The sequence below is a fragment of the Stenella coeruleoalba genome (assembly GCF_951394435.1).
Source record: "Stenella coeruleoalba genome assembly, contig: scaffold_41, whole genome shotgun sequence".
NCBI classification, from domain to species: Eukaryota; Metazoa; Chordata; class Mammalia; order Artiodactyla; family Delphinidae; genus Stenella; species Stenella coeruleoalba.
The window spans coordinates 2,941,417-2,968,962 of NW_027646196.1; the positions used below are offsets into that span (position 1 = coordinate 2,941,417).

Below are 27,546 nucleotides of genomic sequence, written 5' to 3' on the forward strand. Positions count from 1 at the left end.
ACAAACCTGCAGAGTTATAAATGACAGCTATCGTCCAAAAATATACTGAAGTAAGGCTGCCAAGAGGACATGAAAGCGGGGCAGAATTGCAGGAAACCGATTTCAGGAGGTAGACTGGAATTGCATTGAAAGCATAGGAAAAGAGGCAGAACGTCCACAATGATGCACTTGGCCAAAAAGGGCATATGCGTTTTTTCCTGAATATATTCAGGAAAAAACGCATATGCCCTTCTTGGCCAACCAAGCAATCTTGCAAAGGAAATCTGCACTACAATGAAGTCTCACGTCCCCCCGGTCAAAAGGGCCATCTGAAAAAAGTGTAAAATCCAGAAAGGCAGGACAGGCCATGGAGAACTGGGAGCCTTGTTATGCTGATGGGCGGGATGTAAATTGCCAACAGACACTGGGGAGAAGTGTATGGTGTTTCCTGAAACATCTAAAAAACAAAGCAACAGAGCCTAGGGCACTTCCACTTATGGTCCTATAGCTTAGGGAAATTAAAATCCAAAAGACACAGCCACCACAAAGATTGGGACGCCTCTGTTTACAAGAACCTCGTTTACCGTACAAGTTCAATATCACAGAAAGTGAAAAATGGATAAAGAACTTGTGGTACTTACCTACAATGCAGTATCACTCAGCAATGAAATCTATGTCATCAGGCCCATAGCAGCATAATGAGTGGATTCAGGTACGATGATTCTAACTGAAATAAGTCACACAGAAAAAGAAACATCATAAGATATCACTAATACACGGAATGTAAACTTGGCTACACAGGAACTGAATTACAGAACAGAACAGGGTCTCAAATTTAGAAAACCAACTTATGCTTGCTTAAGGGGAAAGGTGAGTTGGGGTGCTGCATAAAACCAGAGATTGAAATGAGCACAGATAAAGTTCCTTAAGCCAAATATGGAATAGACAAGAGCTACTCCTTGCTCAACGAAATGGACTCAACACCCCATATTAAACGCCTAAGAATGTACCTGATTAGTAAGTATCTTAAAACCTATGGATTGCTATGTCTCCGAAAGAGAATCAAGCATGTGTACAGGGGCATAAACGCAGCAGTGATAGGATTGGAGAGGTTCGGTGAGCAAATGAAGACCCTTTGAAGTCATATTACATGGTACCCATTCCACGGGTTTCAACTACCAAGCTTTAAGGTATTCTTCCTTCAGCTAAAACATGCATGTGGAAGCCAGAATATGATCAACCATGTGAACGGGAGACGTGTTCAAATATGTCTCAGTTTTCCTCCCGTGGTACTCGGGTGCAACATTCCAGACGCTTTACTAACACTCTCCCCACTTGGAGAGTCAGCGCCTTTAACCTCCTGTTTGGCCCAGTTTGCAATTTCTGCGGAAGATGAACAGGAATAGCGAGAACCAATGAGAGACTAGCTGGAGGTGTCTGGACGGGCAAATTTAACTCTCATTCCCCACCAGGAAGAGGAAATAAACAAAGGCTCAGCGTGCCGTGCGGGAACCAGATTAGGGCCTGAAGCCATCCTGCGGTGTTGCGGCCAGCTCAAAAGAAAGCGAGTTGAAGAAAGGAGCTGAGGGGCACTGTAATTCACAAACCTGCAGAGTTATAAATGACAGCTATCGTCCAAAAATATACTGAAGTAAGGCTGCCAAGAGGACTTGAAAGCGGGGCAGAATTGCAGGAAACCGATTTCAGGAGGTAGACTGGAATTGCATTGAAAGCATAGGAAAAGAGGCAGAACGTCCACAATGATGCACTTTGCCAAAAAGGGCGTATGCGTTTTTTCCTGAATATATTCAGGAAAAAACGCATACGCCCTTTTTGGACAACCAAGCAAGCTTGCAAAGGAAATCTGCACTACAATGAAGTCTCACTTCCCCCCTGTCAAAAGGGCCATCTGAAAAAAGTGTAAAATCCAGAAAGGCAGGACAGGCCATGGAGAACTGGGAGCCTTGTTATGCTGATGGGCGGGATGTAAATTGCCAACAGACACTCGGGAGAAGTGTATGGTGTTTCCTGAAACATCTAAAAAACAAAGCAACAGAGCCTAGGGCACTTCCACTTATGGTCCTATAGCTTAGGGAAATTAAAATCAAAAAGACACAGCCACCCCAAAGTTTGGAACGGCTCTGTTTACAAGACCCTCGTTTACAGTACAAGTTCAACATAACAGAAAGTGAAAAATGGATAAAGAAGTTGTGGTATTTACTTACAAAGCAATATTACTCAGCAATGAAATCTATGTCATCAGGCCCTTAGCAGCACAATGAGTGGATTCAGGTATGATGATTCTAACTGAAATAAGTCACACAGAAAAAGAAACATCATAAGATATCAGTAATACACGGAATGTAAACTTGGCTACACAGGAACTGAATTCGAAAAGAGAACAGGGTCTCAAATTTAGAAAACCAACTTATGCTTGCTTAAGGGGAAAGGTGAGTTGGGGTGCTGCATAAAACCAGAGATTGAAATGAGCACAGATAAAGTTTCTTAAGCCAAATATGGAATAGACAAGAGCTACTCCTTGCTCAACGAAATGGACTCAACACCCCATATTAAACGCCTAAGAATGTACCTGACTAGTAAGTATCTTAAAACCTATGGATTGCTATGTCTCCGAAAGAGAATCAAGCATGTGTAAAGGGGAATAAACGCAGCAGTGATAGGATTGGAGAGATTCGGTGAGCAAATGAAGACCCCTTTGACGTCATATTGCATGGTACCCATTCCACGGGTCTCAACTCTCCAGGTTTAAGGTATTCTTCCTTCAGCTAAAACATGCATGTGGAACCCAGAGTATGATCAACCATGTGATCCGGAGACGTGTTCAAATATGTCTCAGTTTTCGTACCCTGGTACTTGGGTGCAACATTCCAGACGCTTTACTAACAATCTCCCGACTTGGAGAGTCAGTCCCTTTAACCTCCTGTTTGGCCCAGTTTGCCATTTCTGCGGAAGATGAACAGGAATAGCGAGAACCAATGAGAGACTAGCTGGAGGTGTCTGGACGGGCAAATTTAACTCTCATTTCCCACCAGGAAGAGGAATTAACCAAAGGCTCAGCGTGCCGTGCCGGAACCAGATTAGGGCCTGATGCCATCCTGCGGTGTTGCGACCACTTTCCAAGAAAGCGATTTGAAGAAAGGAGCTCAGGGGCACTGTAATTCACAAACCTGCAGAGTTATAAATGACAGCTTTCGTCCAAAAATATACTGAAGTAAGGCTGCCAAGAGGACTTGAAAGCGGGGCAGAATTGCAGGAAACCGATTTCAGGAGGTAGACTGGAATTGCATTGAAAGCATAGGAAAAGAGGCAGAACGTCCACAATGATGCACTTGGCCAAAAAGGGCGTATGCGTTTTTTCCTGAATATATTCAGGAAAAAACGCATACGCCCTTTTTGGCCAACCAAGCAAAATTGCAAAGGAAATCTGCACTACAATGAAGTCTCACTTCCCCCCGGTCAAAAGGGACATCTGAAAAAAGTGTAAAATCCAGAAAGGCAGGACAGGCCATGGAGAACTGGGAGCCTTGTTATGCTGATGGGCGGGATGTAAATTGCCAACAGACACTCGGGAGAAGTGTATGGTGTTTCCTGAAACATCTAAAAAACAAAGCAACAGAGCCTAGGGCACTTCCACTTATGGTCCATTAGCTTAGGGAAATTAAAATCAAAAAGACACAGCCACCCCAAAGTTTAGAACGGCTCTGTTTACAAGAACCTCGTTTACCGTACAAGTTCAATATCACAGAAAGTGAAAAATGGATAAAGAACTTGTGGTACTTACGTACAATGCAGTATCACTCAGCAATGAAATCTATGTCATCAGGCCCGTAGCAGCATAATGAGTGGATTCAGGTACGATGATTCTAACTGAAATAAGTCACACAGAAAAAGAAACATCATAAGATATCAGTAATACACGGAATGTAATCTTGGCTACACAGGAACTGAATTCCAAAACAGAACAGGGTCTCAAATTTAGAAAACCAACTTATGCTTGCTTAAGGGTAAAGGTGAGTTGGGGTGCTGCATAAAACCAGAGATTGAAATGAGCACAGATAAACATCCTTAAGCCAAATATGGAATAGACAAGAGCTACTCCTTGCTCAACGAAATGGTCTCAACACCCCATATTAAACGCCTAAGAATGTACCTGACTAGTAAGTATCTTAAAACCTATGGATTGCTATGTCTCCGAAAGAGAATCAAGCGTGTGTACAGGGGCATAAACGCAGCAGTGATAGGGTTGGAGAGGTTCGGTGAGCAAATGAAGACCCTTTGAAGTCATATTGCATGGTACCCATTCCACAGGTTTCAACTACCCAGGTTTAAGGTATTCTTCCTTCAGCTAAAACATGCATGTGGAACCTAGAGTATGATCAACCGTGTGATTGGAAGACGTGTTCAAATATGTCTCAGTTTTCGTACCCTGGTACTCGGGTGCAACATTCCAGATGCTTTACTAACACTCTCCCGACTTGGAGAGTCAGTCCCTTTAACCTCCTGTTTGGCCCAGTTTGCAATTTCTGCGGAAGATGAACAGGAATAGCGAGAACCAATGAGAGAGTACCTGGAGGTGTCTAGACGGGAAAATTTAACTCTCATTTCCCACCAGGAAGAGGAAATAACCAAAGGCTCAGCGTGCCGTGCCGGAACCAGATTAGGGCCTGAAGCCATCCTGCGGTGCTGCGGCCAGCTCAAAAGAAAGCGAGTTGAAGAAAGGAGCTCAGGGGCACTGTAATTCACAAACCTGCAGAGTTATAAATGACAGCTATCGTCCAAAAATATACTGAAGTAAGGCTGCCAAGAGGACTTGAAAGCGGGGCAGATTTGCCGGAAACCGATTTCAGGAGGTAGACTGGAATTGCATTGAAAGCATAGGAAAAGAGGCAGAACGTCCACAATGATGCACTTGGCCAAAAAGGGCGTATGCGTTTTTTCCTGAATATATTCAGGAAAAAACGCATACGCCCTTTTTGGCCAACCAAGCAAGCTTGCAAAGGAAATCTGCACTAAAATGAAGTCTCACTTCCCCCCGGTCAAAGGGCCATCTGAAAAAAGCGTAAAATCCAGAAAGGCAGGACAGGCCATGGAGAACTGGGAGCCTTGTTATGCTGATGGGCGGGATGTAAATTGCCAACAGACACTCGGGAGAAGTGTATGGTGTTTCCTGAAACATCTAAAAAACAAAGCAAAAGAGCCTAGGGCACTTCCACTTATGGTCCTATAGATTAGGGAAATTAAAATCAAAAAGACACAGCCACCCCAAAGTTTGGGACGCCTCTGTTTACAAGAACCTCGTTTACCGTACAAGTTCAACATCGCAGAAAGTGAAAAATGGATAAAGAAGTTGTGGTATTTACTTACAAAGCAATATCACTCAGCAATGAAATCTATGTCATCAGGCCCTTAGCAGCACAATGAGTGGATTCAGGTATGATGATTCTAACTGAAATAAGTCACACAGAAAAAGAAACATCATAAGATATCAGTAATACACGGAATGTAAACTTGGCTACACAGGAACTGAATTACAGAACAGAACAGGGTCTCAAATATAGAAAACCAACTTATGCTTGCTTAAGGGTAAAGGTGAGTTGGGGTGCTGCATAAAACCAGAGATTGAAATGAGCACAGATAAAGTTCCTTAAACCAAATATGGAATAGACAAGAGCTACTCCTTGCTCAACGAAATGGACTCAACACCGCATATTAAACGCCTAAGAATGTACCTGACTAGTAAGTATCTTAAAACCTATGGATTGCTATGTCTCTGAAAGAGAAACAAGCGTGTGTACAGGGGCATAAACACAGCAGTGATAGGATTGGAGAGGTTTGGTGAGCAAATGAAGAGAGTTTGAAGTCATATTGCATGGTACCCATTCCACGGGTCTCAACTCTCCAGGTTTAAGGGATTCTTCCTTCAGCTAAAACATGCATGTGGAACCTAGAGTATGATCAACCGTTTGATAGGGAGACGTCTTCAAATATGTCTCCGTTCTCGTCCCATGGTACTCGGGTGCAACATTCCAGACGCTTTACTAATACTCTCCCCACTTGGAGAGTCAGTGCCTTTAACCTCCTGTTTGGCGCAGTTTGCAATTTCTGCGGAAGATGAACAGGAATAGGGAGAACCAATGAGAGACTAGCTGGAGGTGTCTGGACGGGCAAATTTAACTCTCATTTCCCACCAGGAAGAGGAAATAACCAAAGGCTCAGCGTGCCGTGCCGGAACCAGATTAGGGCCTGAAGCCATCCTGCGGTGTTGCGGCCAGGTCACAAGAAAGCGAGTTGAAGAAAGCTCAGGGGCACTGTAATTCACAAACCTGCAGAGTTATAAATGACAGCTATCGTCCAAAAATATACTGAAGTAAGGCTGCCAAGAGGACTTGAAAGCGGGGCAGAATTGCAGGAAACCGATTTCAGGAGGTAGACTGGAATTGCATTGAAAGCATAGGAAAAGAGGCAGAACATCCACAATGATGCACTTGGCCAAAAAGGGCATATGCGTTTTTTCCTGAATATATTCAGGAAAAAACGCATACGCCCTTTTTGGCCAACCAAGCAAGCTTGCAAAGGAAATCTGCACTACAATGAAGTCTCACTTCCCCCCGGTCAAAGGGCCATCTGAAAAAAGCGTAAAATCCAGAAAGGCAGGACAGGCCATGGAGAACTGGGAGCCTTGTTATGCTGATGGGCGGGATGTAAATTGCCAACAGACACTCGGGAGAAGTGTATGGTGTTTCCTGAAACATCTAAAAAACAAAGCAACAGAGCCTAGGGCACTTCCACTTATGGTCCTATAGCTTAGGGAAATTAAAATCAAAAAGACACAGCCCTCCCAAAGTTTGGGAAGCCTCTGTTTACAAGAACCTCGTTTACAGTACAAGTTCAACATCGCAGAAAGTGAAAAATGGATAAAGAACTTGTGGTATTTACTTACAAAGCAATATCACTCAGCAATGAAATCTATGTCATCAGGCCCTTAGCAGCACAATGAGTGGATTCAGGTATGATGATTCTAACTGAAATAAGTCACACAGAAAAAGAAACATCATAAGATATCAGTAATACACGGAATGTAAACTTGGCTACACAGGAACTGAATTACAGAACAGAACAGGGTCTCAAATTTAGAAAACCAACTTATGCTTGCTTAAGGGTAAAGGTGAGTTGGGGTGCTGCATAAAACCAGAGATTGAAATGAGCACAGATAAAGTTCCTTAAGCCAAATATGGAATAGACAAGAGCTACTCCTTGCTCAACGAAATGGACTCAACACCACATATTAAACGCCTAAGAATGTACCTGACTAGTAAGTATCTTAAAACCTATGGATTGCTATGTCTCCGAAAGAGAATCAAGCATGTGTACAGGGGCATAAACGCAGCAGTGATAGGATTGGAGAGATTCGGTGAGCAAATGAAGACGCTTTGAATTCATATTGCACGGTACCCTTTAAACGGGTCTCAACTCTCCAGGTTTAAGGTATTCTTCCTTCAGCTAAAACATGCATGTGGAACCCAGAGTATGATCAACCGTGTGAACGGGAGACGTGTTCAAATATGTCTCAGTTTTCCTCCCGTGGTACTCGGGTGCAACATTCCAGACGCTTTACTAACACTCTCCCCACTTGGAGAGTCAGCGCCTTTAACCTCCTGTTTGGCCCAGTTTGCAATTTCTGCGGAAGATGAACAGGAATAGGGAGAACCAATGAGAGACTAGCTGGAGGTGTCTGGACGGGCAAATTTAACTCTCATTTCCCACCAGGAAGAGGAAATAACCAAAGGCTCAGCGTGCCGTGTAGGAACCAGATTAGGGCCTGAAGGCATCATGCTGTGTAGCGGCCAAGTCACAAGAAAGTGAGTTGAAGAAAGGAGCTCAGGGGCACTGTAATTCACAAACCTGCAGAGTTATAAATGACAGCTATCGTCCAAAAATATACTGAAGTAAGGCTGCCAAGAGGACTTGAAAGCGGGGCAGAATTGCAGGAAACCGATTTCAGGAGGTAGACTGGAATTGCATTGAAAGCATAGGAAAAGAGGCAGAACGTCCACAATGATGCACTTGGCCAAAAAGGGCGTATGCGTTTTTTCCTGAATATATTCAGGAAAAAACGCATACGCCCTTTTTGGCCAACCAAGCAAACTTGCAAAGGAAATCTGCACTACAATGAAGTCTCACTTCCCCCCGGTCAAAAGGGACATCTGAAAAAAGTGTAAAATCCAGAAAGGCAGGACAGGCCATGGAGAACTGGGAGCCTTGTTATGCTGATGGGCGGGATGTAAATTGCCAACAGACACTCAGGAGAAGTGTATGGTGTTTCCTGAAACATCTAAAAAACAAAGCATCAGAGCCTAGGGCACTTCCACTTATGGTCCTATAGCTTAGGGAAATTAAAATCAAAAAGACACAGCCACCCCAAAGTTTGGGACGCCTCTGTTTACAAGAACCTCGTTGACAGTACAAGTTCAACATCGCAGAAAGTGAAAAATGGATAAAGAAGTTGTGGTATTTACTTAAAAAACAATATCACTCAGCAATGAAATCTCTGTCATCAGGCCCTTAGCAGCACAATGAGTGGATTCAGGTATGATGATTCTAACTGAAATAAGTCACACAGAAAAAGAAACATCATAAGATATCAGTAATACACGGAATGTAAACTTGGCTACACAGGAACTGAATTACAGAACAGAACAGGGTCTCAAATATAGAAAACCAACTTATGCTTGCTTAAGGGTAAAGGTGAGTTGGGGTGCTGCATAAAACCAGAGATTGAAATGAGCACAGATAAAGTTCCTTAAGCCAAATATGGAATAGACAAGAGCTACCCCTTGCTCAACGAAATGGACTCAACACCACATATTAAACGCCTAAGAATGTACCTGACTAGTAAGTATCTTAAAACCTATGGATTGCTATGTCTCCGAAAGAGAATCAAGCATGTGTACAGGGGCATAAACGCAGCAGTGATAGGATTGGAGAGGTTCGGTGAGCAAATGAAGACGCTTTGAAGTCATATTGCACGGTACCCTTTAAACGGGTCTCAACTCTCCAGGTTTAAGGTATTCTTCCTTCAGCTAAAACATGCATGTGGAACCCAGAGTATGATCAACCGTGTGAACGGGAGACGTGTTCAAATATGTCTCAGTTTTCCTCCCGTGGTACTCGGGTGCAACATTCCAGACGCTTTACTAACACTCTCCCGACTTGGACAGTCAGTCCCTTTAACCTCCTGTTTGGCCCAGTTTGCAATTTCTGCGGAAGATGAACAGGAATAGCGAGAACCAATGAGAGACTAGCTGGAGGTGTCTGGACGGGCAAATTTAACTCTCATTTCCCACCAGGAAGAGGAATTAACCAAAGGCTCAGCGTGCCGTGCCGGAACCAGATTAGGGCCTGAAGCCATCCTGCGGTGTTGCGGCCAGCTCAAAAGAAAGCGAGTTGAAGAAAGGGGCTCAGGGGCACTGTAATTCACAAACCTGCAGAGTTATAAATGACAGCTATCATCCAAAAATATACTGAAGTAAGGCTGCCAAGAGGACTTGAAAGCGGGGCAGAATTGCAGGAAACCGATTTCAGGAGGTAGACTGGAATTGCATTGAAAGCATAGGAAAAGAGGCAGAACGTCCACAATGATGCACTTGGCCAAAAAGGGCGTATGCGTTTTTTCCTGAATATATTCAGGAAAAAACGCATACGCCCTTTTTGGCAAACCAAGCAAGCTTGCAAAGGAAATCTGCACTACAATGAAGTCTCACTTCCCCCCTATCAAAAGGGCCATCTGAAAAAGTGTAAAATCCAGAAAGGCAGGACAGGCCATGGAGAACTGGGAGCCTTGTTATGCTGATGGGCGGGATGTAAGTTGCCAACAGAAACTGGGGAGAAGTGTATGGTGTTTCCTGAAACATCTAAAAAACAAAGCAACAGAGCCTAGGGCACTTCCACTTATGGCCCTATAGCTTAGGGAAACTAAAATCAAAAAGACACAGCCACCCCAATGTTTGGGACGCCTCTGTTTACAAGAACCTCGTTTACCGTACAAGTTCAACATCACAGAAAGTGAAAAATGGATAAAGAACTTGTGGTACTTACGTACAATGCAGTATCACTCAGCAATGAAATCTATGTCATCAGGCCCGTGGCAGCATAATGAGTGCATTCAGGTACGATGATTCTAACTGAAATAAGTCACACAGAAAAAGAAACATCATAAGATATCACTAATACACGGAATGTAAACTTGGCTACACAGGAACTGAATTCCAAAACAGAACAGGGTCTGAAATTTAGAAAACCAACTTATGCTTGCTTAAGGGGAAAGGTGAGTTGGGGTGCTGCATAAAACCAGAGATTGAAATGAGCACAGATAAAGTTCCTTAAGCCAAATATGGAATAGACAAGAGCTACTCCTTGCTCAACGAAATGGACTCAACACCCCATATAAAACGCCTAAGAATGTACCTGACTAGTAAGTATCTTAAAACCTATGGATTGCTATGTCTCCGAAAGAGAATCAAGCGTGTGTACAGGGGCGTAAATGCAGCAGTGATAGGATTGGAGAGGTTCGGTGAGCAAATGAAGACCCTTTGAAGTCATATTGCATGGTTCCCATTCCACGGGTTTCCACTACCCAGTTTTAAGGTATTCTTCCTTCAGCTAAAACATGCATGTGGAACCTAGAGTATGATCAACCATGTGATCGGGAGACGTGTTCAAATATGTCTCAGTTTTCATACCCTGCTACTCGGGTGCAAAATTCCAGACGCTTTACTAACACTCTCCCGACTTGGAGAGTCAGTCCCTTTAACCTCCTGTTTGGCCCAGTTTGCAATTTCTGCGGAAGATGAACAGGAATAGCGAGAACCAATGAGAGACTAGCTGGAGGTGTCTGGCCGGGCAAATTTAACTCTCATTTCCCACCAGGAAGAGGAATTAACCAAAGGCTCAGTGTGCCGTGCCGGAACCAGATTAGGGCCTGAAGCCATCCTGCGGTGTTGCGGCCAGCTCAAAAGAAAGCGAGTTGAAGAAAGGGGCTCAGGGGCACTGTAATTCACAAAACTGCAGAGTTATAAATGACAGCTATCGTCCAAAAATATACTGAAGTAAGGCTGCCAAGAGGACTTGAAAGCGGGGCAGAATTGCAGGAAACCGATTTTAGGAGGTAGACTGGAATTGCATTGAAAGCATAGGAAAAGAGGCAGAACGTCCACAATGATGCACTTGGCCAAAAAGGGCGTATGCGTTTTTTCCTGAATATATTCAGGAAAAAACGCATACGCCCTTTTTGGCCAACCAAGCAAACTTGCAAAGGAAATCTGCACTACAATGAAGTCTCACTTCCCCCCGGTCAAAAGGGCCATCTGAAAAACGTGTAAAATCCAGAAAGGCAGGACAGGCCATGGAGAACTGGGAGCCTTGTTATGCTGATGGGCGGGATGTAAATTGCCAACAGACACTCGGGAGAAGTGTATGTTGTTTCCTGAAACATCTAAGAAACAAAGCAACAGAGCCTAGGGCACTTCCACTTATGGTCCTATAGCTTAGGGAAATTAAAATCAAAAAGACACAGCCACCCCAAAGTTTGGGACGCCTCTGTTTACAAGAACCTCGTTTACCGTACAAGTTCAATATCACAGAAAGTGAAAAATGGATAAAGAACTTGTGGTACTTACGTACAATGCAGTATCACTCAGCAATGAAATCTATGTCATCAGGCCCATAGCAGCATAATGAGTGAATTCAGGTACGATGATTCTAACTGAAATAAGTCACACAGAAAAAGAAACATCATAAGATATCACTAATACACGGAATGTAAACTTGGCTACACAGGAACTGAATTCCAAACAGAACAGGGTCTCAAATTTAGAAAACCAACTTATGCTTGCTTAAGGGTAAAAGTGAGTTGGGGTGCTGCATAAAACCAGAGATTGAAATGAGCACAGATAAATTTCCTTAAGCCAAATAGACAAGAGCTACTCCTTGCTCAACGAAATGGACTCAACACCACATATTAAACGCCTAAGAATGTACCTGACTAGTAAGTATCTTAAAACCTATGGATTGCTATGTCTCCGAAAGAGAATCAAGCACGTGTACAGGGGCATAAACGCAGCAGTGATAGGATTGGAGAGGTTCGGTGAGCAAATGAAGACCCTTTGAAGTCATATTGCATGGTACCCATTCCACGGGTTTCAACAACCCAGGATTAAGGTATTCTTCCTTCAGCTAAAACATGCATGTGGAACCTAGATTATGATCAACCATGTGACCGGGAGACGTGTTCAAATATGTCTCAGTTTTCGTACCCTGGTAATCGGGTGCAACATTCCAGACGCTTTACTAACACTCTCCCCACTTGGAGAGTCAGTCCCTTTAAACTCCTGTTTGGCCCAGTTTGCAATTTCTGCAGAAGATGAACAGGAATAGCAAGAACCAACGAGAGACTAGCTGGAGTTGTCTGGACGGGCAAATTTAACTCTCATTTCCCACCAGGAAGAGGAATTAACCAAAGGCTCAGCGTGGTGTGCCGGAACCCGATTAGGGCCTGAAGCCATCCTGCGGTGTTGCGGCCAGGTCACAAGAAAGCGAGTTGAAGAAAGGAGCCCAAGGGCACTGTAAGTAACAAACCTGCAGAGTTATAAATGACAGCTATCGTCCAAAAATATACTGAAGTAAGGCTGCCAAGAGGACTTGAAAGCGGGGCAGAATTGCAGGAAACCGATTTCAGGAGGTAGACTGGAATTGCATTGAAAGCATAGGAAAAGAGGCAGAACGTCCACAATGATGCACTTGGCCAAAAAGGGCGTATGCGTTTTTTCCTGAATATATTCAGGAAAAAACGCATACGCCCTTTTTGGCCAACCAAGCAAACTTGCAAAGGAAATCTGCACTACAATGAAGTCTCACTTCCCCCCGGTCAAAAGGGCCATCTGAAAAACGTGTAAAATCCAGAAAGGCAGGACAGGCCATGGAGAACTGGGAGCCTTGTTATGCTGATGGGCGGGATGTAAATTGCCAACAGACACTCGGGAGAAGTGTATGTTGTTTCCTGAAACATCTAAGAAACAAAGCAACAGAGCCTAGGGCACTTCCACTTATGGTCCTATAGCTTAGGGAAATTAAAATCAAAAAGACACAGCCACCCCAAAGTTTGGGACGCCTCTGTTTACAAGAACCTCGTTTACCGTACAAGTTCAATATCACAGAAAGTGAAAAATGGATAAAGAACTTGTGGTACTTACGTACAATGCAGTATCACTCAGCAATGAAATCTATGTCATCAGGCCCATAGCAGCATAATCAGTGAATTCAGGTACGATGATTCTAACTGAAATAAGTCACACAGAAAAAGAAACATCATAAGATATCACTAATACACGGAATGTAAACTTGGCTACACAGGAACTGAATTCCAAACAGAACAGGGTCTCAAATTTAGAAAACCAACTTATGCTTGCTTAAGGGTAAAAGTGAGTTGGGGTGCTGCATAAAACCAGAGATTGAAATGAGCACAGATAAATTTCCTTAAGCCAAATAGACAAGAGCTACTCCTTGCTCAACGAAATGGACTCAACACCACATATTAAACGCCTAAGAATGTACCTGACTAGTAAGTATCTTAAAACCTATGGATTGCTATGTCTCCGAAAGAGAATCAAGCACGTGTACAGGGGCATAAACGCAGCAGTGATAGGATTGGAGAGGTTCGGTGAGCAAATGAAGACCCTTTGAAGTCATATTGCATGGTACCCATTCCACGGGTTTCAACAACCCAGGATTAAGGTATTCTTCCTTCAGCTAAAACATGCATGTGGAACCTAGATTATGATCAACCATGTGACCGGGAGACGTGTTCAAATATGTCTCAGTTTTCGTACCCTGGTAATCGGGTGCAACATTCCAGACGCTTTACTAACACTCTCCCCACTTGGAGAGTCAGTCCCTTTAAACTCCTGTTTGGCCCAGTTTGCAATTTCTGCAGAAGATGAACAGGAATAGCAAGAACCAACGAGAGACTAGCTGGAGTTGTCTGGACGGGCAAATTTAACTCTCATTTCCCACCAGGAAGAGGAATTAACCAAAGGCTCAGCGTGGTGTGCCGGAACCCGATTAGGGCCTGAAGCCGTCCTGCGGTGTTGCGGCCAGGTCACAAGAAAGCGAGTTGAAGAAAGGAGCCCAGGGGCACTGTAAGTAACAAACCTGCAGAGTTATAAATGACAGCTATCGTCCAAAAATATACTGAAGTAAGGCTGCCAAGAGGACTTGAAAGCGGGGCAGAATTGCAGGAAACCGATTTCAGGAGGTAGACTGGAATTGCATTGAAAGCATAGGAAAAGAGGCAGAACGTCCACAATGATGCACTTGGCCAAAAAGGGCGTATGCGTTTTTTCCTGAATATATTCAGGAAAAAACGCATTCGCCCTTTTTGGCCAACCAAGCAAGCTTGCAAAGGAAATCTCCACTACAATGAAGTCTCACTTTCCCCCGGTCAAAAGGGCCATCTGAAAAAAGTGTAAAATCCAGAAAGGCAGGACAGGCCATGGAGAACTGGGAGCCTTGTTATGCTGATGGGCGGGATGTAAATTGCCAACAGACACTCAGGAGAAGTGTATGGTGTTTCCTGAAACATCTAAAAAACAAAGCAACAGAGCCTAGGGCACTTCCACTTATGGTCCTATAGCTTAGGGAAATTAAAATCAAAAAGACACAGCCACCCCAAAGTTTGGGACGCCTCTGTTTACAAGAACCTCGTTTACCGTACAAGTACAATATCACAGAAAGTGAAAAATGGATAAAGAACTTGTGGTACTTACGTACAATGCAGTATCACTCAGCAATGAAATCTATGTCATCAGGCCCGTAGCAGCATAATGAGTGGATTCAGGTACGATGATTCTAACTGAAATAAGTCACACAGAAAAAGAAACATCATAAGATATCACTAATACACGGAATGTAAACTTGGCTACACAGGAACTGAATTCCAAAACAGAACAGGGTCTCAAATTTAGAAAACCAACTTATGCTTGCTTAAGGGGAAAGGTGAGTTGGGGTGCTGCATAAAACCAGAGATTGAAATGAGCACAGATAAAGTTCCTTAAGCCAAATATGGAATAGACAAGAGCTACTCCTTGCTCAACGAAATGGACTCAACACCCCATATAAAACGCCTAAGAATGTACCTGACTAGTAAGTATCTTAAAACCTATGGATTGCTATGTCTCCGAAAGAGAATCAAGCGTGTGTACAGGGGCGTAAATGCAGCAGTGATAGGATTGGAGAGGTTCGGTGAGCAAATGAAGACCCTTTGAAGTCATATTGCATGGTACCCATTCCACCGGTTTCAACTACCCAGGTTTAAGGTATTCTTCCTTCAGCTAAAACATGCATGTGGAACCTAGAGTATGATCAACCATGTGATCGGAAGACGTGTTCAAATATGTCTCAGTTTTCGTACCCTGGTACTCGGGTGCAACATTCCAGACGCTTTACTAACACTCTCCCGACTTGGAGAGTCAGTCCCTTTAACCTCCTGTTTGGCCCAGTTTGCAATTTCTGCGGAAGATGAACAGGAATAGCGAGAACCAATGAGAGACTAGCTGGAGGTGTCTGGACGGGCAAATTTAACTCACATTTCCCACCAGGAAGAGTTATTAACCAAAGGCTCAGCGTGCCGTGCCGGATCCAGATTAGGGCCTGAAGCCATCCTGCAGTGTTGCGGCCAGCTCACAAGAAAGCGAGTTGAAGAAAGGAGCTCAGGGGCACTGTAATTCACAAACCTGCAGAGTTATAAATGACAGCTATCGTCCAAAAATATACTGAAGTAAGGCTGCCAAGAGGACTTGAAATCGGGGCAGAATTGCAGGAAACCGATTTCAGGAGGTAGACTGGAATTGCATTGAAAGCATAGGAAAAGAGGCAGAACGTCCACAATGATGCACTTGGCCAAAAAGGGCGTATGCGTTTTTTCCTGAATATATTCAGGAAAAAACGCAAACGCACTTTTTGGCCAACCAAGCAAGCTTGCAAAGGAAATCTGCACTACAATGAAGTCTCACTTTCCCCCGGTCAAAAAGGGCCATCTGAGAAAAGTGTAAAATCCAGAAAGGCAGGACAGGCCATGGAGAACTGGGAGCCTTGTTATGCTGATGGGCGGGATGTAAGTTGCAAACAGACACTCGGGAGAAGTGTATGGTGTTTCCTGAAACATCTAAAAAACAAAGCAACAGAGCCTAGGGCACTTCCACTTATGGCCCTATAGCTTAGGGAAATTAAAATCAAAAAGACACAGCCGCCCCAAAATTTGGGACGCCTCTGGTTACAAGAACCTCGTTTACTGTACAAGTTCAATATCACAGAAAGTGAAAAATGGATAAAGAACTTGTGGTACTTACGTACAATGCAGTATCACTCAGCAATGAAATCTATGTCATCAGGCCCGTAGCAGCATAATGAGTGGATTCAGGTACGATGATTCTAACTGAAATAAGTCACACAGAAAAAGAAACATCATAAGATATCACTAATACACGGAATGTAAACTTGGCTACACAGGAACTGAATTCCAAAACAGAACAGGGTCTCAAATTTAGAAAACCAACTTATGCTTGCTTAAGGGGAAAGGTGAGTTGGGGTGCTGCATAAAACCAGAGATTGAAATGAGCACAGATAAAGTTCCTTAAGCCAAATATGGAATAGACAAGAGCTACTCCTTGCTCAACGAAATGGACACAACACCCCATATAAAACGCCTAAGAATGTACCTGACTAGTAAGTATCTTAAAACCTATGGATTGCTATGACTCCGAAAGAGAATCAAGCATGTGTACAGGGGCATAAACGCAGCAGTGATAGGATTGGAGAGGTTCGGTGAGCAAATGAAGACCCTTTGAAGTCATATTGCATGGTACCCATTCCACGGGTTTCCACTACCCAGGTTTAAGGTATTCTTCCTTCAGCTAAAACATGCATGTGGAACCTAGAGTATGATCAACCATGTGATCGGGAGATGTGTTCAAATATGTCTCAGTTTTCATACCCTGCTACTCGGGTGCAAAATTCCAGACGCTTTACTAACACTCTCCCGACTTGGAGAGTCAGTCCCTTTAACCTCCTGTTTGGCCCAGTTTGCAATTTCTGTGGAAGATGAACAGGAATAGGGAGAACCAATGAGAGACTAGCTGGAGGTGTCTGGACGGGCAAATTTAACTCACATTTCCCACCAGGAAGAGGAATTAACCAAAGGCTCAGCGTGCCGTACCGGAACCAGATTAGGGCCTGAAGCCATCCTGCGGTGTTGCAGCCAGCTCAAAAGAAAGCGAGTTGAAGAAAGGAGCTCAGGGGCACTGTAATTCAGAAACCTGCAGAGTTATAAATGACAGCTATCGTCCAAAAATATACTGAAGTAAGGCTGCCAAGAGGACTTGAAAGCAGGGCAGAATTGCAGGAAACTGATTTCAGGAGGTAGACTGGAATTGCATTGAAAGCATAGGAAAAGAGGCAGAACGTCCACAATGATGCACTTGGCCAAAAAGGGCGTATGCGTTTTTTCCTGAATATATTCAGGAAAAAACGCATACGCCCTTTTTGGCCAACCAAGCAAGCTTGCAAAGGAAATCTGCACTACAATGAAGTCTCACTTCCCCCCGGTCAAAAGGGCCATCTGAAAAAAGTGTAAAATCCAATATGCCAGGACAGGCCATGGAGAACAGGGGGCCTTGTTATGCTGATGGGCGGGATGTAAATTGCCAACAGACACTCAGGAGAAGTGTATGGTGTTTCCTGAAACATCTAAAAAACAAAGCAACAGAGCCTAGGGCACTTCCACTTATGGTCCTATAGCTTAGGGAAATTAAAATCAAAAAGACACAGCCACCCCAAAGTTTGGGACGCCTCTGTTTACAAGAACCTCGTTTACAGTACAAGTTCAACATCGCAGAAAGTGAAAAATGGATAAAGAAGTTGTGGTATTTACTTACAAAGCAATATCACTCAGCAATGAAATCTATGTCATCAGGCCCTTAGCAGCACAATGAGTGGATTCAGGTATGATGATTCTAACTGAAATAAGTCACACAGAAAAAGAAACATCATAAGATATCAGTAATACACGGAATGTAAACTTGGCTACACAGGAACTGAATTACAGAACAGAACACTGTCTGAAATTTAGAAAACCAACTTATGCTTGCTTAAGGGGAAAGGTGAGTTGGGGTGCTGCATAAAACCAGAGATTGAAATGAGCACAGATAAAGTTCCTTAAGCCAAATATGGAATAGACAAGAGCTACTCCTTGCTCAACGAAATGGACTCAACACCGCATATTAAACGCCTAAGAATGTACCTGACTAGTAAGTATCTTAAAACCTATGGATTGCTATGTCTCCGAAAGAGAATCAAGCATGTGTACAGGGGCATAAACGCAGGAGTGATAGGATTGGAGAGGTTCGGTGAGCAAATGAAGACCCTTTGAAGTCATATTGCACGGTACCCATTACACGGGTCTCAACTCTCCAGGTTTAAGGTACTCTTCCTTCAGCTAAAACATGCATGTGGAACCTAGAGTATGATCAACCGTGTGAACGGGAGACTTGTTCAAATATGTCTCAGTTTTCGTACCCTGGTACTCGGGTGCAACATTCCAGACGCTTTACTAACACTCTCCCGACTTGGAGAGTCAGTCCCTTTAACCTCCTGTTTGGCCCAGTTTGCAATTTCTGCGGAAGATGAACAGGAATAGCGAGAACCAATGAGAGACTAGCTGGAGGTGTCTGGACGGGCAAATTTAACTCTCATTTCCCACCAGGAAGAGGAATTAACCAAAGGCTCAGCGTGCCGTGCCTGAACCAGATTAGGGCCTGAAGCCATCCTGCGGTGTTGCGGCCAGCTCAAAAGAAAGCGAGTTGAAGAAAGGGGCTCAGGGGCACTGTAATTCACAAACGTGCAGAGTTATAAATGACAGCTATCGTCCAAAAATAGACTGAAGTAAGGCTGCCAAGAGGACTTGAAAGCGGGGCAGAATTGCAGGAAACCGATTTCAGGAGGTAGACTGGAATTGCATTGAAAGCATAGGAAAAGAGGCAGAACGTCCACAATGATGCACTTGGCCAAAAAGGGCGTATGCGTTTTTTCCTGAATATATTCAGGAAAAAACGCATACGCCCTTTTTGGCCAACCAAGCAAGCTTGCAAAGGAAATCTGCACTACAATGAAGTCTAACTTCCCCCGGGTCAAAAGGGACATCTGAAAAAAGTAAAAAATCCAGAAAGGCAGGACAGGCCATGGAGAACTGGGAGCCTTGTTATGCTGATGGGCGGGATGTAAATTGCCAACAGACACTCGGGAGAAGTGTATGGTGTTTCCTGAAACATCCAAAAAACAAAGCAACAGAGCCTAGGGCACTTCCACTTATGGTCCTATAGCTTAGGGAAATGAAAATCAAAAAGACACAGCCACCCCAAAGTTTGGGACGCCTCTGTTTACAAGAACCTCGTTTACAGTACAAGTTCAACATCGCAGAATGTGAAAAATGGATAAAGAAGTTGTGGTATTTACTTACCAAGCAGTATCACTCAGCAATGAAATCTATGTCATCAGGCCCTTAGCAGCACAATGAGTGGATTCAGGTATGATGATTCTAACTGAAATAAGTCACACAGAAAAAGAAACATCATAAGATATCAGCAATACACGGAATGTAAACTTGGCTACACAGGAACTGAATTACAGAACAGAACAAGGTCTCAAATTTAGAAAACCAACTTATGCTTGCTTAAGGGGAAAGGTGAGTTTGGGTGCTGCATAAAACCAGAGATTGAAATGAGCACAGATAAAGTTCCTTAAGCCAAATATGGAATAGACAAGAGCTACTCCTTGCTCAACGAAATGGACTCAACACCCCATATTAAACGCCTAAGTATGTACCTGACTAGTAAGTATCTTAAAACCTATGGATTGCTATGTCTCCAAAAGAGAATCAAGCATGTGTACAGGGGCATAAACGCAGCAGTGATAGATTTGGAGAGGTTCGGTGAGCAAATGAATACCCTTTGAAGACATATTGCATGGTACCCATTCCACGGGTCTCAACTCTCCAGGTTTAAGGTATTCTTCCTTCAGCTAAAACATGCATGTGGAACCTAGAGTATGATCAACCATGTGATGCGGAGACTTGTTCAAATATGTCTCAGTTTTCGTACCCTGGTACTTGGGTGCAACATTCCAGACGCTTTACTAACACTCTCCCGACTTGGAGAGTCAGTCCCTTTAACCTCCTGTTTGGCCCAGTTTGCAATTTCTGCGGAAGATGAACAGGAATAGCGAGAACCAATGAGAGACTAGCTGGAGGTGTCTGGACGGGCAAATTTAACTCTCATTTCCAACCAGGAAGAGGAATTAACCAAAGGCTCAGCGTGCCGTGCCGGAACCAGATTAGGGCCTGAAGCCATCATGCAGTGTTGCGGCCAGCTCACGAGAAAGCGAGTTGAAGAAAGGAGCTCAGGGGCACTGTAATTCACAAACCTGCAGAGTTATAAATGACAGCTATCGTCCAAAAATAGACTGAAGTAAGGCTGCCAAGAGGACTTGAAAGCGGGGCAGAATTGCAGGAAACCGGTTTCAGGAGGTAGACTGGAATTGCATTGAAAGCATAGGAAAAGAGGCAGAACGTCCACAATGATGCACTTGGCCAAAAAGGGCGTATGCGTTTTTTCCTGAATATATTCAGGAAAAAACGCATACGCCCTTTTTGGCCAACCAAGCAAGCTTGCAAAGGAAATCTGCACTACAATGAAGTCTCACTTCCCCCCGGTCAAAAGGGCCATCTGAAAAAAGTGTAAAATCCAGAAAGGCAGGACAGGCCATGGAGAACTGGGAGCCTTGTTATGCTGATGGGCGGGATGTAAGTTGCCAACAGACACTCGGGAGAAGTGTATGGTGTTTCCTGAAACATCTAAAAAACAAAGCAACAGGGCCTAGGGCACTTCCACTTATGGCCCTATAGCTTAGGGAAATTAAAATCAAAAAGACACAGCCACCCCAAAATTTGGGACGCCTCTGTTTACAAGAACCTCGTTGACAGTACAAGTTCAATATCACAGAAAGTGAAAAATGGATAAAGAACTTGCGGTACTTACGTACAATGCAGTATCACTCAGCAATGAAATCTATGTCATCAGGCCCGTAGCAGCATAATGAGTGGATTCAGGTACGATGATTCTAACTGAAATAAGTCACACAGAAAAAGAAACATCATAAGATATCACTAATACACGGAATGTAAACTTGGCTACACAGGAACTGAATTCCAAAACAGAACAGGGTCTCAAATTTAGAAAACCAACTTATGCTTGCTTAAGGGGAAAGGTGAGTTGGGGTGCTGCATAAAACCAGAGATTGAAAAGAGCACAGATAAATTTCCTTAAGCCAAATAGACAAGAGCTACTCCTTGCTCAACGAAATGGACTCAACACCGCATATTAAACGCCTAAGAATGTACCTGACTAGTAAGTATCTTATAACCTATGGATTGCTATGTCTCCGAAAGAGAATCAAGCATGTGTACAGGGGTATAAACGCAGCAGTGATAGGATTGGAGAGGTTCGGTGAGCAAATGAAGACCCTTTGAAGTCATATTGCACGGTACCCATTACACGGGTCTCAACTCTCCAGGTTTAAGGTATTCTTCCTTCAGCTAAAACATGCATGTGGAACCCAGAGTATGATCAACCATGTGAACGGGAGACGTGTTCAAATATGTCTCAGTTTTCCTCCCCTGGTACTCGGGTGCAACATTCCAGACGCTTTACTAACACTCTCCCCACTTGGAGAGTCAGTGCCTTTAACCTCCTGTTTGTGCCAGTTTGCAATTTCTGCGGAAGATGAACAGGAATAGGGAGAACCAATGAGAGACTAGCTGGAGGTGTCTGGACGGGCAAATTGAACTCTCATTTCCCACCAGGAAGAGGAAATAACCAAAGGCTCAGCGTGCCGTGCCGGAACCAGATTAGGGCCTGAAGCCATCCTGCAGTGTTGCGGCCAGCTCAAAATAAAGCGAGTTGAAGAAAGGGACTCAGGGGCACTGTAATTCACAAACCTGCAGAGTTATAAATGACAGCTATCGTCCAAAAATATACTGAAGTAAGGCTGCCAAGAGGACTTGAAAGCGGGGCAGAATTGCAGGAAACCGATTTCAGGAGGTAGACTGGAATTGCATTGAAAGCATAGGAAAAGAGGCAGAACGTCCACAATGATGCACTTGGCCAAAAAGGGTGTATGCGTTTTTTCCTGAATATATTCAGGAAAAAACGCATACGCCCTTTTTGGCCAACCAAGCAAGCTTGCAAAGGAAATCTGTCCTACAATGAAGTCTCACTTCACCCCGGTCAAAAGGGCCATCTGAAAAAAGTGTAAAATCCAGAAAGGCAGGAAAGGCCATGGAGAACTGGGAGCCTTGTTATGCTGATGGGCGGGATGTAAATTGCCAACAGAAACTCGGGAGAAGTGTATGGTGTTTCCTAAAACATCTAAAAAACAAAGCAACAGAGCCTAGGGCACTTCCACTTATGGTCCTATAGCTTAGGGAAATTAAAATCAAAAAGACACAGCCACCCCAAAGTTTGGAACGTCTCTGTTTACAAGAACCTCGTTTACAGTACAAGTTCAACATCGCAGAAAGTGAAAAATGGATAAAGAAGTTGTGGTATTTACTTACACAGCAATATCACTCAGCAGTGAAATCTATGTCATCAGGCCCTTAGCAGCACAATGAGTGGATTCAGGTATGATGATTCTAAATGAAATAAGTCACACAGAAAAAGAAACATCATAAGATATCACTAATACACGGAATGTAAACTTGGCTACACAGGAACTGAATTACAGAACAGAACAGGGTCTCAAATTTAGAAAACCAACTTATGCTTGCTTAAGGGTAAAGGTGAATTTGGGTGCTGCATAAAACAAGAGATTGAAATGAGCACAGATAAAGATCCTTAAGCCAAATATGGAATAGACAAGAGCTACTCCTTGCTCAATGAAATGGACTCAACACCGCATATTAAACGCCTAAGAATGTACCTGACTAGTAAGTATCTTAAAACCTATGGATTGCTATGTCTCCGAAAGAGAGTCAAGCATGTGTACAGAGGCATAAACGCAGCAGTGATAGGATTGGAGAGGTTTGGTGAGCAAATGAAGACCCTTTGAAGTAATATTGCATGGTACCCATTCCACAATTTTCAACTACCCAGGTTTAAGGTATTCTTCCTTCAGCTAAATCATGCATGTGGAACCTAGAGTATGATCAACCATGTGATCGGTAGACGTGTTCAAATATGTCTCAGTTTTCCTCCCCTGGTACTCGGGTGCAACATTCCAGACACTTTACTAACACTCTCCGGACTTGGAGAGTCAGTCCCTTTAACCTCCTCTTTGGCCCAGTTTGCAATTTCTGCGGAAGATGAACAGGAATAGCGAGAACCAATGAGAGACTAGCTGGAGGTGTCTGGACGGGCAAATTTAACTCTCATTTCCCACCAGGAAGAGGAATTAACCAAAGGCTCAGCGTGCCGTGCCGGAACCAGATTAGGGCCTGAAGGCAATCTGCGGTGTTGCGGCCAGCTCACAAGAAAGCGAGTTGAAGAAAGGAGCTCAGGGGCACTGTAATTCACAAACCTGCAGAGTTATAAATGACAGCTATCGTCCAAAAATATACTGAAGTAAGGCTGCCAAGAGGACTTGAAAGCGGGGCAGAATTGCAGGAAACCGATTTCAGGAGGTAGACTGGAATTGCATTGAAAGCATAGGAAAAGAGGCAGAACGTCCACAATGATGCACTTGGCCAAAAAGGGCGTATGCGTTTTTTCCTGAATTTATTCAGGAAAAAACGCATACGCCCTTTTTGGCCAACCAAGCAAGCTTACAAAGGAAATCTGCACTACAATGAAGTCTCACTTCCCCCCGGTCAAAAGGGCCATCTGAAAAAAGTGTAAAATCCAGAAAGGCAGGACAGGCCATGGAGAACTGGGAGCCTTGTTATGCTGATGGGCAGGATGTAAATTGCCAACAGCCACTCGGAAGAAGTGTATGGTGTTTCCTGAAACATCTAAAAAACAAAGCAACAGAGCCTAGGGCACTTCCACTTATGGTCCTATAGCTTAGGGAAATTAAAATCAAAAAGACACAGCCACCCCAAAGTTTGGGATGCCTCTGTTTACAAGAACCTCGTTTACCGTACAAGTTCAATATCACAGAAAGTGAAAAATGGATAAACAACTTCTGGTACTTACGTACAATGCAGTATCACTCAGCAATGAAATCTATGTCATCAGGCCCATAGCAGCATAATGAGTGGATTCAGGTACGATGATTCTAACTGAAATAAGTCACACAGAAAAAGAAACATCATAAGATATCACTAATACAAGGAATGTAAACCTGGCTACACAGGAACTGAATTACAGAACAGAACAGGGTCTCAAATTTAGAAAACCAACTTATGCTTACTTAAGGGGAAAGGTGAGTTGGGGTGCTGCATAAAACCAGAGATTGAAATGAGCACAGATAAAGTTCCTTAAGCCAAATATGGAATAGACAAGAGCTACTCCTTGCTGAACGAAATGGACTCAAAACCACATATTAAACGCCTAAGAATGTACCTGACTAGTAAGTATCTTAAAACCTATGGATTGCTATGTCTCCGAAAGAGAATCAAGCATGTGTACAGGGGCATAAACGCAGCAGTGATAGGATTGGAGAGGTTCGGTGAGCAAATGAAGACCCTTTGAAGTCATATTGCATGGTACCCATTCCCGGGTTTCAACTACCCAGGTTTAAGGTATTCTTCCTTCAGCTAAAACATGCATGTGGAACCTAGAGTATGATCAACCATGTGATCGGGAGACGTGTTCAAATATGTCTCAGTTTTCGTACCCTGGTACTCGAGTGCAACATTCCAGACGCTTTACTAACACTCTCCCGACTTGGAGAGTCAGTCCCTTTAACCTCCTGTTTGGCCCAGTTTGCAATTTCTGCGGAAGATGAACAGGATTAGCGAGAACCAATGAGAGACTAGCTGGAGGTGTCTGGACGGGCAAATTTAACTCTCATTTCCCACCAGGAAGAGGAATTAACCAAAGGCTCAGCGTGCCGAGCTGGAACCTGCTTAGGGCCTGAAGCCATCTTGCGGTGTTGCGGCCAGCTCAAAAGATAGCGAGTTGAGGAAAGGAGCTCAGGGGCACTGTAATTCACAAACCTGCAGAGTTATAAATGACAGCTATCGTCCAAAAATATACTGAAGTAAGGCTGCCAAGAGGACTTGAAAGCGGGGCAGAATTGCAGGAAACCGATTTCAGGAGGTAGACTGGAATTGCATTGAAAGCATAGGAAAAGAGGCAGAACGTCCACAATGATGCACTTGGCCAAAAAGGGCGTATGCGTTTTTTCCTGAATATATTCAGGAAAAAACGCATACGCCCTTTTTGGCCAACCAAGCAAGCTTGCAAAGGAAATCTGCACTACAATGAAGTCTCACTTCCCCCCAGTCAAAAGGGCCATCTGAAAAAAGTGTAAAATCCAGAAAGGCAGGACAGGCCATGGAGAACTGGGAGCCTTGTTATGCTGATGGGCGGGATGTAAATTGCCAAGAGACACTCGGGAGAAGTGTATGGTGTTTCCTGAAACATCTAAAAAACAAAGCAACAGAGCCTAGGGCACTTCCACTTATGGTCCTATAGCTTAGGGAAATTAAAATCAAAAAGACACAGCCACCCCAAAGTTTGGGACGCCTCTGTTTACAAGAACCTCGTTTACCGTACAAGTTCAGTATCACAGAAAGTATAAAATGGATAAAGAACTTGTGGTACTTACGTACAATGCAATATCACTCAGCAATGAAATCTATGTCATCAGGCCCTTAGCAGCACAATGAGTGGATTCAGGTATGATGATTCTAACTGAAATAAGTCACACAGGAAAAGACACATCATAAGATATCAGTAATACACGGAATGTAAACTTGGCTACACAGGAACTGAATTACAGAACAGAACAGGGTCTCAAATTTAGAAAACCAACTTATGCTTGCTTAAGGGGAAAGGTGAGTTGGGGTGATGCATAAAACCAGAGATTGAAATGAGCACAGATAAAGTTCCTTAAGCCAAATATGGAATAGACATGAGCTACTCCTTGCTCAACGAAATGGACTCAACACCCCATATTAAACGCCTAAGAATGTACCTGACTAGTAAGTATCTTAAAACCTATGGATTGCTATGTCTCCGAAAGAGAATCAAGCATGTGTACAGGGGCATAAACGCAGCAGTGATAGGATTGGAGAGGTTCGGTGAGCAAATGAAGACCCTTTGAAGTCATATTGCATGATACCCATTCCACGGGTCTCAACTATCCAGGTTTAAGGTATTCTTCCTTCAGCTAAAACATGCATGTGGAACCCAGAGTATGATCAACCGTGTGAATGGGAGACGTGTTCAAATATGTCTCAGTTTTCCTCCCCTGGTACTCGGGTGCAACATTCCAGACGCTTTACTAACACTCTCCCCACTTGGAGAGTCAGCGCCTTTAACCTCCTGTTTGGCCCAGTTTGCAATTTCTGCGGAAGATGAACAGGAATAGCGAGAACCAATGAGAGACTAGTTGGAGGTGTCTGGACGGCAAATTTAACTCTCATTTCCCACCAGGAAGAGGAAATAACCAAAGGCTCAGCGTGCCGTGCTGGAACCAGATTAGGGCCAGAAGCCATACTGCGGTGTTGCGGCCAGCTCACAAGAAAGCGAGTTGAAGAAAGGAGCTCAGGGGCACTGTAATTCACAAACCTGCAGAGTTATAAATGACAGCTATCGTCCAAAAATATACTGAAGTAAGGCTGCCAAGAGGACTTGAAAGCGGGGCAGAATTGCAGGAAACCGATTTCAGGAGGTAGACTGGAATTGCATTGAAAGCATAGGAAAAGAGGCAGAACGTCCACAATGATGCACTTGGCCAAAAAGGGCGTATGCGTTTTTTCCTGAATTTATTCAGGAAAAAACGCATACGCCCTTTTTGGCCAACCAAGCAAGCTTACAAAGGAAATCTGCACTACAATGAAGTCTCACTTCCCCCCGGTCAAAAGGGCCATCTGAAAAAAGTGTAAAATCCAGAAAGGCAGGACAGGCCATGGAGAACTGGGAGCCTTGTTATGCTGATGGGCAGGATGTAAATTGCCAACAGCCACTCGGAAGAAGTGTATGGTGTTTCCTGAAACATCTAAAAAACAAAGCAACAGAGCCTAGGGCACTTCCACTTATGGTCCTATAGCTTAGGGAAATTAAAATCAAAAAGACACAGCCACCCCAAAGTTTGGGATGCCTCTGTTTACAAGAACCTCGTTTACCGTACAAGTTCAATATCACAGAAAGTGAAAAATGGATAAACAACTTCTGGTACTTACGTACAATGCAGTATCACTCAGCAATGAAATCTATGTCATCAGGCCCATAGCAGCATAATGAGTGGATTCAGGTACGATGATTCTAACTGAAATAA

The 27,546-nt window shown here is 43.7% G+C and overlaps 2 long non-coding RNA genes across 2 annotated transcripts in view; both read right to left on the bottom strand.

Moving 5' to 3' along the window:
* The window catches only part of LOC307181264, a 102,268-nt gene that overhangs the window by 63,630 nt on the left and 11,092 nt on the right, over positions 1-27,546 (bottom strand). The window lies entirely within an intron of this gene.
* LOC307181265 lies at positions 630-24,379 on the bottom strand. Its single transcript, XR_013826261.1, has 3 exons — positions 24,294-24,379; positions 10,096-10,181; positions 630-706 (listed from the first exon to the last, which is right to left on the bottom strand). It is a non-coding gene; the product is annotated as an uncharacterized lncRNA (long non-coding RNA).